At 41.8% G+C, this 14,248-nt stretch overlaps 1 protein-coding gene across 4 annotated transcripts in view; it reads right to left on the bottom strand.

Annotated features, from left to right (window-relative positions):
* Positions 1-14,248, bottom strand: part of tox2 (TOX high mobility group box family member 2) — a 95,672-nt gene that overhangs the window by 64,606 nt on the left and 16,818 nt on the right. The window lies entirely within an intron of this gene.

Below are 14,248 nucleotides of genomic sequence, written 5' to 3'. Positions count from 1 at the left end.
TGACATTAAAGAGTTGTTTTTTTTCTCAAAGGGAAGCTAGACTGAAATTATACCAGAAGAGAGGAGCGTGTCTGAATACGGGATATGGATCAAGGTCCAGGGAGAGAAATGTGTTCAGAGTCTATTGTGAATCCAGCACGAGTGTAATGAATCAATACAACACAGTGATGAGTACAGGCCACAAGCAGGAGAACTCTATCATAAGCTATTGATGCAAATTGTACATATGTTTATAGTAACTGTTCTGATGTTCCTGGTTAGTTCGACAAAGATTGTAAATCAATATCTAGGTCATATTCCATTTGGCGTCAGTGTTTGTACATTTGTGTGTGTGTGTGTGTCTGTGTGTGTTTGTGTGTGTGTGTGTGTGTGACTGTGTGTGAAAAAGATGTCAGCTAAGGGCTAAGCAGCTCGACCATAACCAGTGCATGAACCCAGGGGCAACATGCCTCAGGCCACCACTGACACTCCGACTGCTGATCACACCGTTGGGAGTATCCAGCCAACAGCAGCATTTGAGGCGAGGCTATTTATAGCTAACCGCAGGTTTTCTATTGACTCTCCATCCATTCCTGGTGTAAACACACGTGAGGTTGAGAGCATCGACATGATCCTGCTTGTGCGTTTACGGTGGGAACAGCTGATCATATAAAAATACAAACAAACTCAAGTTATATAAAAGAATAAGACTTCCTGCATAAAACCATGGATTGGGTATGAAGACAGATGTCACACATCCTCCATCTCCAGCTAAAAGAAGCCAAAACATCACAAAGACCAACGCTGCCATCTTCCTCACTAGAAGTCTGCACAGTAGCGATCAGAGGATGGAGCCTCTGTTGCGAGGTCACCCCAACAGATGTTTCACCCATTCTTATAGCATCAAATAACTAATTCAAAACCAAACTTATAGAAAAAATAACACTTGAACAAACACTACACTGATAAGTAGCTACAATGACGAAAAAAACATATTTGTGAACAAATTATTTGACGACATGTACTGAAACGTCTATTTTGGTCCATGTCCCATCCACTGACATGGAGGAGGCGGGGTTTATGACCTATACTGCAGCCTCACTTTTGGGGAGCTGTTATGTCGTTCATCTTTATATATAGTCTATGGAGAGGAAAGATCAACTTAAGTTTTAAGTCCCATATGAACATTGTGACTGATGCTTTCATCTCAGAAACACCACAAGAGGTAGGACGTGACCCGACAGGATGCTGAAAAATTCATCCATGCTTTCAACTCAAATACACTATTTCAATGCACTTTTTACTGTGCTTGCTAAAAAGTCCATTGAGGGGTCGCAACCTACCTAGAATTCTAGATTGGTTGAATCGCTCGACTGCAAACCAAAACAAAGAGGAGAGAACACATCAGTCACCGCAAAAGTCCTTCTACGAGTATACAAAGCTCTCTAGGGCTTAGGACCGGCCTACTTCGGATTCCCTTTTGCTTTATGTTCCTGTATCAGCCATTAAATCCTCTAGCACGACCCTTAACCCCGCAAAAAAAGTAAAAATAAATGGAGCCGCAGCTTTTTGTAACTGTGGAACAGCCTACCCAAATACTGTATGTAAGGGGTTGGTCCCACATGCTGTTTTTATTATGAACTTTTATTCCTCCAAATATATTTTTTATTGGTTGATTGCTTTTTTTAACTGCCTCCTTATTAGGTGATTCCTTAAATGCGTTCTCAGCAACACTAAGCACTTTCACAGCTTGCGCATTGTTTCCTGTTTACTTGTTTTTCAGTGTTAAAGCACTTTGAGCTGGGACGTCTCCATTTCATTATCATCTTTCTTGTGTTTTTTATCGAACACAGGTTTGCATCCATATTTTTTTCTCCCTCATTCATTTTCCACTTCTGTTGGATCATCACTTCTTATTATTAACACTGGAGCGCAATATAGCGGCTGGAGTCTCGAATTTGTCGTCCTCTCTGACCCTCTCTTGCGATCTATCAATCCGTATATATTTATCCATACACTACGTTTGTGTCACACAGTTTTCAATTATTCCATTAACGGCTTAGTTTACCTGGATTTCAGGAGATGTTAGGGTTAGGGGTTAAAGTTAGGGCTAGGGTTTGAAATGCAAATATGCCCTCATGTTGTTCGTCAGTGTGAGAACATACGCTGGCCTAGAGGTACATGTGTAACATGGCGTATAAGTGGAACTAATACAGCTGTTGACATAAAATGCTCATTCAAAGGTAATGAGACACAGTGGTAATTTAAAGCTAATGAAAACACAATTATGAATATTTAATTCAATTTCTGCCGAGGGATTCCCCCTGACTCCTACACACCAGACAGGCTGAGGGCTCACATATTAAAAATAATTGTGATAGTTTCTAACCCATCTCCTGCTGTGATTTCGTTGGTAATGGAACAACCCATTTATGACAATCTGACAAACCACAGTGACTGTTACTGTATAGTGTCGGTGAGAGTGTTGTGCTATAAGAACGGTGAAAGTGTACGTCGTGCATCTGCATCATAGTTTGGTTTTACAGTTGTGTGCTCGTTTTCTCAAACTTTTATGACACATCGCTGCTCTCCTGTCTCCTCCCCGACTCTGTCTTGTTCTTTTTGACTCAACTGTGTGTGTGTGTGTGTGTGTGTGTGTGTGTGTGTGCGCGTGTGTGTCTGCCTGAAGCCACTCGCGGCTGTCACCAACTGTAGATTCTGCTTCTGCTGGAACAATAATGCAAAGCTTGACTGCATGTTTTCAAGAGCAGGAGCAAAATTCAGCACCGCCATCTAAAAAAGTGTGCCAATGCCAAAGCTATAAAATACTAAGTGCAGCCCGACTGCAAGTGCAGATTATTGAGTGGATTAAATTTCTTTAACTCTCCACGCAGGAAGGAGGAAGTTACAGATGTAATTAAAGATTGTCTCCACTCTGTGGTCAAGTGCATTTGGTTGTTGAATTCATCAAAGTGCAAAATTAAAGATTAAATTGCTTTAGTTCAAATGAAAGGAAAAAGTAATCAAGCTTCATCTGAAGTGAAGCTGAATATGAGAGACAAGTAATCAATTGATAAATGATGCCTCTTATTTACATCGCAATTCTCTAAGCGTCTGAACGCAGCAGCTCTAACTAAGGAAAACCTTTGGGGGAATAACCTGTGTTGATAGAAATGAGGTTGCACTGTTTCCCGTCGCTTTCTCTCTCTCTCTCACAGACACACACATGCTCTGTGTATCACATGTGACACAAAAGCAAGAGAGCGATGGAGCACGCTAATAAAGTGCAGCCGGTGTCCTTCCGCCCCCTGACACGGAGGGGAGAAAATAAACTTTTCATTTATCTTTATATTTCTTCTTTTACTCTGAGCTCCATCTTTTTTATGAGGCAGTTTCCTGAAGGCAAACACGCTGTTACAACAATACAACTTACAACCAGCAACTGACAAGCAGAGCCAGCACCTCTGCTGCGTGCCGGCCACAAACTGGTGCGGTAGAGGCAGCAAACAGATGGTTTGAGGAAGATTTAGCAAAACACAAAACAGGGGATTTTCTCTTTTTTCTGCTTATTTCCAATGGAGGTACATGCAAGAGCTGAATTATTCTAATACAGAGCCGGAGCCGCAGGAGAATTATTCCCTCACAAATTGCGACTGCTGAGGAGAGCAGCGGCTGCTGAATCTCAGGCTGCATCTGTCATTTGATTTAATGAGAAATTCTGCGTCTGTGGTATAAATATTTTCATGGCGCCTTTAAAATTACTTAGCCTATATAATATACAAAGTCAGTTTTGATTAATGTAGTAATATTGATAAAGTGACGGTAAGATGAGCAGTGTTTTTAATGGGATAATTCAATATCAATCAATTCAATGTGTGTTATACCTCATATATTAAACTGTATATTGAACATGCTTGTAACTTGGGGTTTTGATTGGACAAACATTATGTCAACTTGGCTTGTAGGAAATTATGAGGGCATTTAACTTAAGATTTTAATGTTTAATACATTAATTTGATAAACAAATAAGGACGTGAAATGCCGAGTCAACAACCACATCACATACACTCAAAGATATCGGTCCCATAACGAGGCTTGAGTTTTATCATTAAGGTGAATTAATTATTCCCTGGGGAATATTTGAAGGTGTAAAAAAAAAAACAGCCACATCTCATAATGTTCAACAAAAGGGATGAAAACAAATCCTTATTCCTCCAAATTCGCAGAACGGTTTATTGGGTTCTTTCTTTTCGCGTGTCCCATCCTCTCACCACGTTCCATGGAAATTCATTCAGGTTACGTTACCAAACCAACACTAACCTCCTTGGCAGAGGTATTTAGTTTTATAATGAGACAGCTAGACCTGTTATTTCCATTACCATTATGAAGACAATAAACTGAATGTCTTCTTTTCCAATTAAGAAGGAAAAGAACACAAAGAAAAAGCACCATTTGCTCCTGCTGTCCATCACAGGCTCCTTGTTTGAAATGTCACTGACTCTGAAGCCTCGGAGTTCACGTCGCCATTCAAAAACTGTCGCAAATACAAATATCAACTGAGCAGTCGGGAACATTTTGCTCGTGGTTTGTTTAGACGCACGTTTACTTCAAATCGAAGCGTTGATTTTGCAGGATCTGAGCTACAGAGGAAGCTGCTTTCTATATCGGGCAGTCGTGTACAGTAAGTCAGCTCGAGCAACATATTTAGAAGTTCAATCACACCGACTTTGAGAGAGCGAGAGAGAGAGAGAGAGAGAGAGAGAGAGAGAGAGAGAGAGAGAGAGAGAGAGAGAGGAGAACAGAGACAGACAGAGATGGAGATAGAGGGAGAGAGGTGGTTGGGAGTTGATATGCTGACTACAGGCAGTTGATTTGGTTTCAGAGAGCATTGTTACGGTGCTTTGAATTAATGCCTCCCAAAGAGTCCAATTGTGATTCTTGGGTTGTGCTGACAGAATATTTGACAGCCTAGGGTGAGCTGCTGATCTCAGCTGAATCCTCTGTTCTCCCTCTGTGTGCGGGTGTGTGCGTGCGTGTGTTTGTGAGTGTGTGTGTGCGTGTGTGTGTGTGTGCAGCGTGCAGTGTTCCTGCTCATGTGTGAATGTATGGTTGATACCCGACACTTTCATACACCTACACATGTTCAGATACAGTAAGTGTGGATGTGCAGAAAGAACACACACACCGATCGAATGTGTGTGCACCGACTCCCACACTCACACTCACACAGACACACACACACACACAGAAAGACAGAGTGGGCAGTGTGCGATACAGACACTAAAATGAACCAACACATAGATCAAATCATAAATGACTGTTAACTAAGCGCTACCACACACGGACACACACACAAACCACCTGACTATGCAAACAACCGTCAGCTAAATCGAGCACATTCACTCAATCAAGATGAAACAGTTTGACCAAGTGCTTTTTTTTTTTCTTTCTTTTGTTCTCTTGTTGGGCTGCTGAATAAATAAAAGACACAGACAGGCACAATGCTTCATTACAGAGATGGGAAGAAAAAAATGAAAAAAGATGGACCATCAAAATACATCTGCAGCACAGGTCTGGTCCATTCTGACGGCGGTAGGACACCAAAATAAACTAACTGCAATAACTGCACATACTGCAAATGTATTAATTGTATTCATCATGTTAAGTTGAAACCAGTAAAGCTAAAGGATTTGATGAGGCCGGGAGTGAACATTCTCTGTGTCTCTATCAACACAAATTAGTTTTTTTTTCATAAGAGATTCAAAAAAAAAGTGAAATGGAAAAATATTCTGCAGTGTGTACACTTGATAAATATGTCGCTTCTATGAACCTTTACCTTCTCCCTTTATGAAACTGCCATTTTGCTAAATTGAGAACTTAACTCACTTAGTTATAATAACACTGTTTGTAATTTTTTTTCAAATTTAACTTTACCGTTCAACCATCAACATGTTTTTGTTAAATCCCGCCCTCCAGCATAACAAACCTTTTAAAGTTAAACGGTTTCTCCGAACTTTATCAAAGTGAAATAACGCGGGATGAAAAACAGTGAGCAAAGCAGAGCGAGAGCCAACAGAAGAGAATGATTGTGATGCAGGTGTTGACTATGTGGACGGATCCGTCTCCTCTTCCACTCCCCACTCTCTCTCCAGCTGTCCTCATCCCCCTCTCTCTCTCTCTCTCTCGCTCTCGTTTACCCCCTCTCTCCATCCCCAGCACCTCTCTGCCTCCCTCCCTCTCTGACTTTACATCTCTCTCTCCATCTTGAGTGCCGCTGTGCCTCACCCTAATTAGAAATTCCCCCTCCGACCAACTGAAATTGAATTGCCCATCATTTGCATAATGGGAGCTCACCGGGCTGACGGCCGATTTACCATGAGATGAAATGTAGCAATCACTTAAGAGAGTGACCACGAGGGAGTGTGGGCGAGAGAGAGAGGGAGAGCGAGCAGTGAGAATGTGAGGATGAAATGGGATCACAGCGACAGAGCGAGGTTAAGAATTACAGAGAGGCAGAATCAGAAAAATCGGACAGGTATTTAGGTTATTGTCTCGTACTGCGATATTGCTGGAAGGAAGACCGTGTCCTCAATATGACAGCAACTCCCCACAACAAGGACATGAGGACAATTATATAACACTGGTCCAGGCATGTATGTTGCAGAAATACTGTAATCACGAATTACGATACCAGCCCTGCCAATTTGTATATTATTCTGAATTTCCAGTGGCCTATTCAATAAGGTAAATAAAGACTTATTTAATAACCTAAGTGAGATATCATTTCCAATGTCTGAGAACAGCTCACCGTTACGCCACCTGTTGGTTTTCAAGGTGCAGAGTTTGGCTTATTTTGTTTTTTTTTTTAAAGTAGTCATTAAAACCATAGACTCCTTAAGAGAATATATTGTGGCAACCAGTGGAGTCGCCCTCTTCTGGTTATTTGAGAGAATACAGGTTTCAGTCACTTCCGCGTTGCTTAGGCTTCACTTTCCGGATCCGGAGTCTACGCCCATTTTAATAAAGAGTCAATGGATCAATTCCATCGACAGCTCGACCTAGAGTCTAGTTTGGCGGCAGTTTCAGTCCGTACCAAGAAACATTCACCATTTACAATCAGTATAACTATGTGCATTTTCTTTTCCCAGGTGACTTAAAAAGTCAAAGATGAACATCCATTACTGTTGTAACACACAAACAATAATGAAACACTGTTTAAGCTGTTGCACTATTTTTACTTTCTCGAGTTAACACTTCACCGGTAACTCCAGCACCACCCACAGTTTACAAGAAGTGGTCGGATTTTCAAATGTGTAGCTGTCAGTCGACGCCCTGTTACTCTACTTCTACTACCGACAGAGTGTGAAAATGACTGTAATCAATGATATGATAATCATCTCACTGTCTCGCCTCTTCTCGGGCATCGATCTCACATTTCACCGGGCCGGTAAATTTGATTTGTGGTAGAGAAAAAAGAAAAAAAATCCTGATAAATTTTGTGATGTCACGTAGCAACTGGCCAATCGAATAACGCCGTGTGATCAGTAAAATTACAGGGTTTGTTCACTGCAGGGCCACGGAGGGCCACTGAGGGCCCCTTCCATCACAAGAGCCTGTGCACTGGAGTGAGTGGGCTGAGGTCATATTTGTTTCAAATATTCAGAGTGATGTCGGGCGATCAGCTTGGAAGCTCTGTCCAGAGTCTGATAAGGCCACTGTTTATTGTCTAACTTCCACTCTCCAACCTGAGGAACCACACACGGTACTTTCCACCTCTTAGTCATTACCTCAACATGTGCATGTGTGTGTGTGTGTGTGTGTGTGTGTGTGTATGTTTGAGAGAGAGAGAGCACTGTGTGTGTGTGTGTGTGTGTGTGTGTGTGTGTGTGTTTGTGTGTGTGTGTTTGTGTGTGTAGTGTGTGTGTGTGTGTGTGATCTTTGGTTTCCATCACAAGTCTTATGACCTAATTAAAAAGTTCTGTTGATCCTTGATAACTGACTTGTCAGTCCCCGCACACACACACACACACACACACACACACACACACACTGACACACACACACACACATCAGTCAGTGCACAAATCATTTATTCAATTCTTCAATCTCCTCTTCCTCTGTCCATCTCTACATAAGTGATCAGCTATCACATGTAAAAGTCAGCGGGCCCAGACAGGAGGGAGTTAAGTCCCTTATCTCTCCTCCCCAGAAGAAATTCCTACTAGAGGCCTCGCTCTGCTGGTTTCCTGCCTTCTTGCCCAATGCCCTATTTTTACTCATCGGGGCTCTAGAATACCAGGGGCAGCTTTTTCCTTGTCACTAACACATTTCCTGCCATTCTCACTCTGACATTTCTCCCCTCTGCACGCTTTGCTCAAATCGTTCCCCCTCTTTATGGGTCGCAACCTTTCAGTCGGGGGCCGTTCATATTCAAATGTACCTGCCGGTGCCGGAACCGCTGCGAGCTCATCCATCATTTTTAGTTGGCTCTTTTTTTTTGATGGGTGTTCACTGGTTTCTAACTTCAGCTTCCACTCTGTGTTAATTTGAGATCTCTCTGCCAGAAACAATCAGGTGAACTCTGTGTTTTGCTGTCAGGCTGACTGACGATATAGTGGATGACGGCTCAGCTGCCAAACCAGCAGCAGTTTGGTGTTTCAGGCAGAAAGTACCAAGACAAATAATGGATTTGATTGTAAAAGCTTTTTCTGACCCGGCAGCGTTGCAAGAGGACCAGTTTTACTGTTAGCTCCTTATTGTGGTGATCAGACGTCTTGTAGCTGTAAACAAGAATCTTTTCTTCAAACTGATCTGCATCTATGAAAACTCTGTTGCAACTGAGGGTTAAAAAAAAAAAATCCGACCTACAACAGCATATTTCTAAAAGAGGATAACATATTTTTTTTAAATATCAGTGTTGATTGTCTCAGTGGAAATCTCCACATTTGTTGAATCACGTTATATTGCTGAGTCCTGATTGGAGAAGGTTATTGTCCTGAAAATGACATTTTCTTAAACGCTAAGAAAGGCCTTATAACCTCAGCACTTTAATTACTGAGAACTATGTTGTGTATGATGTGTCTAAATATCAGCATGTGGCCTAAGGAGATCAGGTATTTTATCTGTGACAGTGGAAACAGGACAATAGATTAAATAAGCAGATTTGACCAACTGGTTCCAAAAGGTTTTCTACTGGGATTTTGATTGTTAACTATACGATTGCCATTATCTATGAAACATATATTGGACAATTATCTGAAGAATAGTCTTGATTTAGTCAATTCATAGATACGTAGCATAAGTAGTTCTGTCTTTTTCTCCTTTTACTTTCACATGTTTTTTCAACGAATACTGAAAGATGATATATGTTTTTGTCAGGAAGTCTTGAAAGGCTGCTAAATTGCATTAGTATGACACAAGTATATATGTACTGTATGTATTTAGAGATTGTCTAAAAGGAAAATATCTTAAATCATAGTTTGGCTCATTCTAAGCAACAGCGATAATACTAAAGCATTTTCAGCCCAAATAATTACCAAATTAATGAAAATATGAATATACACTGTAAATAAGATATGGATAATATACTGATTTCAAAATTAAAAAAAATGTTTTAATTTAGGTGCGATATAAAATACAGACTAAAACCTAGTCAGCAAACGTAGACTACAGTTTAAAGATCATTACACAGTTCACTGGAGTGAAAAATATTTTTGTAATTACAAGGAGCAACTTTCAAAATACCATTGAGTTCAGCTGTGATAAGCTTTCAAACCTTTAGTGCTGCAACACTGCCTTTTGACAGCTGGAGCCAATCCACCGGAGTCACAAATCAAGATCTACATTTTCTACCGGTTCTCGACTCGACTGAAGCCTTTTACGACCATACCTGAGTGACAAGGTGAAGTCGAATGTACCACTTCACTCACACGGCGCGCGAGTCTCCGCTACAGAATGTGCATTTAGAGAATTTGAAGTAAGGGGCCTGAGGAGCGGAGTGAATGGCAGTTTAATGAATGCCTGCATGGGGAGATATGATATCAGTGGCTGGCTCCTTCAGTGCAGCTTTCATCCTTTTCATACAGCGGCTCGGTTTAAATGCAGGTGGATCGATGCTGGTTAAGAACACTGATGGCACATAAAGGGAGCACACTTCACTACTGTGTTTCTCTCTCGCCAAGGTCTGATCACTACTAGACTATTAATGGAATGCGGCTCTCAGAAGAGAATATCCATCCAGCTACGAGGGAAGAACGAAAAAAAAATCCATTGTCTGAATTCTCAAGGCTTCTTTTTCTTCTTACAAAATGGTGGCGCTGACATTCTGGATGAAGAGCGTTTGGCTTCAGCGTCTGGCGTGATAATAAAACGAGTTGATATTCATTCTGATGAGTAGCAGTAAGTCATGAACCCAAGATGGCGCACACCTGTACTTGAATCACATTGTCTATTTCATCACCTTTTTTTTTTTGTACTTTAAGTGGGCACATTCATGAATATCAATATTATTTCCCACCAGGAGGTAAACGGTATTGAATGGTTGCTAGGCTGCTGGAAGGGAGACTCAGCTAACTGAAAGAGCCATTCTCCATTTTATCTCTCAATCAGAGTGTATTTATGTGTGTGTGTGCCTCAATGCCAGCTTACTTACTGGTGTGTTTGTGTGTGTGTGTGTGTGTGTGTGTGTGTGTGTGTGTTTATGTGCAAATGTGTGTTTCATTTTCACGAGGAGCAGAGCGAGCCGGAGCTTGCTGCACCACTAGGCCATCTGAGAAAAAGTTCACGTGATGCAGGCAAATACAGCCACTCTTCTGCAGGATGGAAAGACTGTAATCAAACCATAAATCAGAAATCACTGAACTGCCATCCACCCACCCTTCTCTCCCCCTCTCCCCCTCTCCCCCTCTCCTGCGTCACTTTTTGTTACCACCCTCCCACTCGTCTCTGCAGAGCTCCCTGTATAGCATTGTATGTTACATACGGCCGTGCACATACTGCTCTGGGAGGAGTGAATAGCAGATCGATGAAGAATGCTTTTTCAACGCCTCAAAAACACCTGAAATCATACACCGCAAGAAAAATCCCATGCGTAGTGAGCTAGTTCACTACTGAATTTTGGTTGTAGTTGATGTTAAAGGAGACATATTGAGCTCATATTCAGGTTCCTAATTTGAATTTGGGTCATCACTTGTAAAGGTTGTGTTCAGAATGTTCAGAAAACACACAACTTCAATTTCCATTGCTGCAGCTCCTCTTTTCAGCCTGTGTCTAAAACCCTTGATTTTAGCTCCTGTCTCTTTAAGCCCCCTCTCCCGATGAAGCTCAGTCTACTGTGATTGGCCAGCTGACCCGCTCTGTGGTGATTGGTCAACTGATTCCGAGTTGGAAGCAGGCTGACATGTGGAAAATGTCACCATGCGTTCTCGCTTTAGCTTTGTCAGGGTGCGTGTCAGACTAGCTACTAGGCGTGAACTATGCAAATTCGGGGGAAAGGAAGCAGAAGTGTTGGGCGGATTTATGAAGAGTCTTTTCTGGAGCTTCAGGAGCTCCCTTTATCTCCAACTTTAGGCTTTTTAACTGGAACTTTTACCTTCACATAAATATATATAAGACACTGGAGGAAACAGAAAACCATCAGATGTCTTTCAGCAAAAAACTAATTCCATACCTCAAACAAGTATATATTTAACACACTCGGGGAAAGAAAAACTGAAGAAGCATATGTCTCCATTAAATATCTGCTTTGAGAGATTCAACCATCTCCATCCCCGAGCAAACAACTCTGCAGACCTGGTCGTTTCTTTTTCTTTTTTTATCCTTGACTATTCACTAACACTTGCAGCCCATATTTGTCTGGCCATGACTTTCACAGTGAGCCACCTGGTGCGCTGTAATATCAGGAGAACAGTGGGGTCATTGTGAAGGAGCTGTGTGATATCAAGGAGAGTGACCCATTTAGAGACCGGCCTCAGAGCTGACAAGCCTCTGTTATGTCTAGGACATCTGGAAGGCCAGAGACGCTCACTTCGCAGTACTCTACGCACAAGTCTTCCCTGCAGAGAAGAAGACATCTGACATGGTCGCGCCTTTTTCACACGTTCACCTACAGTCCGATTTTAGAAGTACAGCTGTAAAGCAACCGAGCTCCTGGGCCGAGGATCTGTTACGTCTCACAGAGAAATACTGAGTGGATTTGATCCAAACAGTGTGCGGAGGATGTCGTGGTCATATTGCGGTGATTTCTAAAGGGCTGGAGCGCCGCTATCTGCCGCAAAGATCGATTGATTGGGGGGAAAAAGTTCTCATTATTTAAATGTCATTATTTAAACGAGAATTACTTTTTCAGTAGCTGATTCAATCTTACGACGTTCAAACAGGGGCTCTGCATATTCTGCTAAATGACTGCAGCAGGAGAAACTGACTTCTTGAAGGAGAAGGAGGAAGAGAGGAAATGTTGCCGTTCATGTATCATACACAGCGCCGACTAAAGCGACTGAGATTTGTCCAACGATGCTGCGGCGTTGCACATTATATAAACGAATACATGAAGGCAATGCATAATGAGAGGCCGAAATGAGCCGAGGAACGAACAGTGAACAAAGCCCCCAGGGGAAAGGAAATTATTCAGAATAGACGAGGACACAATTCATAATAATATTGGGGATGGAAACTTTTTTTTCTTCTCTCATTATTTAAAACTCCTGCTTTAAATGTGAAACCAGAACTAAGCTACATGCGTTGAGTGGCTTACTTCAATGGGAAGATAAGGATTTTAAGGATTTAAAGCACTTTTAGATTATGGCCTCGGGCTGAGATTGATGAGATTATATATAAACAAATACAAGCTAATGTAATATGTGCATATAGTATCTCACATATAAGATTTGTGCGCTGTATAGTTATTACACTGAAACCGCTCAATCTACAACAATCCCACTGTCGTTTCAATCTTTGTGGCCCAAACAATAATTCTCTATCACCAACTAATTCATTTCTGTGCAGAGACACATTTGGCTGCAAAGATTGAATCATTGGGCCTTGTTTCATTTTCCATGTAATTAAATCAGCTTCTGATGAGAAAGAAAGAAAAAAAACATGTAAGCTGGCATACATTTAGGGGAAATTAGCATTTTTAATCACAGTACATTACTTTAATAACTCAATAAATCTCTGGCAGCTGGAGCATCTGAGAGTGTTGTCACAGCCACTTAGTTCTGCATTTGCTACTAATACAGGCTGATGAGAAATCCGCCTGAGAGGGGGAACGAGACGTGTGGGAGAGAGAGGAGAGAAAGGGAATGAAACGGAGGGAGAGGAGCAGGACGAGGATCCGGGGGGAGAGGCAAACAAAAGCGTGGCAGGTGAGAGACAGGGGGTGAGCTCGGGCACAGAGGGGGCTCCATCCGCACTTGTCTCCAGTCTTTGGGTTATTAACTGTTAATCCCCAATTAGCACATCTGTCACCTCGGCGCTGTTCATGAGACCTGCTTCCCCCTCGCGCTGCTTTGTTGCTTGGGTTTGTTTGCGCAGCTTAGCGATAGTAGTTGCCAAATGCAATAAACATAATAGATAAACAAGCCTGAACCACGACTGAGAATCACGTTGAAATGTGAAGAGACATCGAGAACCAGGATTCCTCTGAATTAATGCCATAGCAACAAGTCGTCCAATCGGAGGGACCATTTACTGGAGGTCGTTCCACGTATACATCGATCAATTGATGCTTCTTTATATAATCAACGATGTAGGTACAACGCAGCCGAATACAAGAGACTCTTTATAAAAGGTGGTCGACATTATAGACCTCCGAAAAGTAAGCCAAAGCATCTTGATAGCCCCCTGGTGGCCTACTGCAGTATATACCATAAAACCTGCTAAAGTCCAATTACAAGTAGAAAACATATATGTTCAGAAAAAAATATTCCTGAGATTTTAGATGTTTATTCAAGACATGTTCCAGTAAGTCTGGTTTTAATTAGTTGTTCGGTCATATAAAGATAGGGTGTTACATCTAACTGACAGCTGAATTGCGATTGGTCGAGCTAGCATATCGCCAGGACATCGACACCATGGCTCCACACCACAATCAACAAAGTGCAGTCTGGCTCCCAAATTATATTATCGCCATCAAGGGCGAAATGTTCGTATCCGGGATATTTTTGCTTCATTTCTGGATAATGGAAGGAAATGGCGATGTGTGGTCAAATCTGTATATGTTGCATTTCCTGATGTGCACCTCCCTTCAAAATGAAAGTTTCCACAATGCAGA

This window comes from Platichthys flesus, chromosome 2 (assembly GCF_949316205.1).
Source record: "Platichthys flesus chromosome 2, fPlaFle2.1, whole genome shotgun sequence".
Classification (NCBI taxonomy): Eukaryota; Metazoa; Chordata; class Actinopteri; order Pleuronectiformes; family Pleuronectidae; genus Platichthys; species Platichthys flesus.
This window is presented reverse-complemented; position numbering and strand designations above follow the sequence as displayed.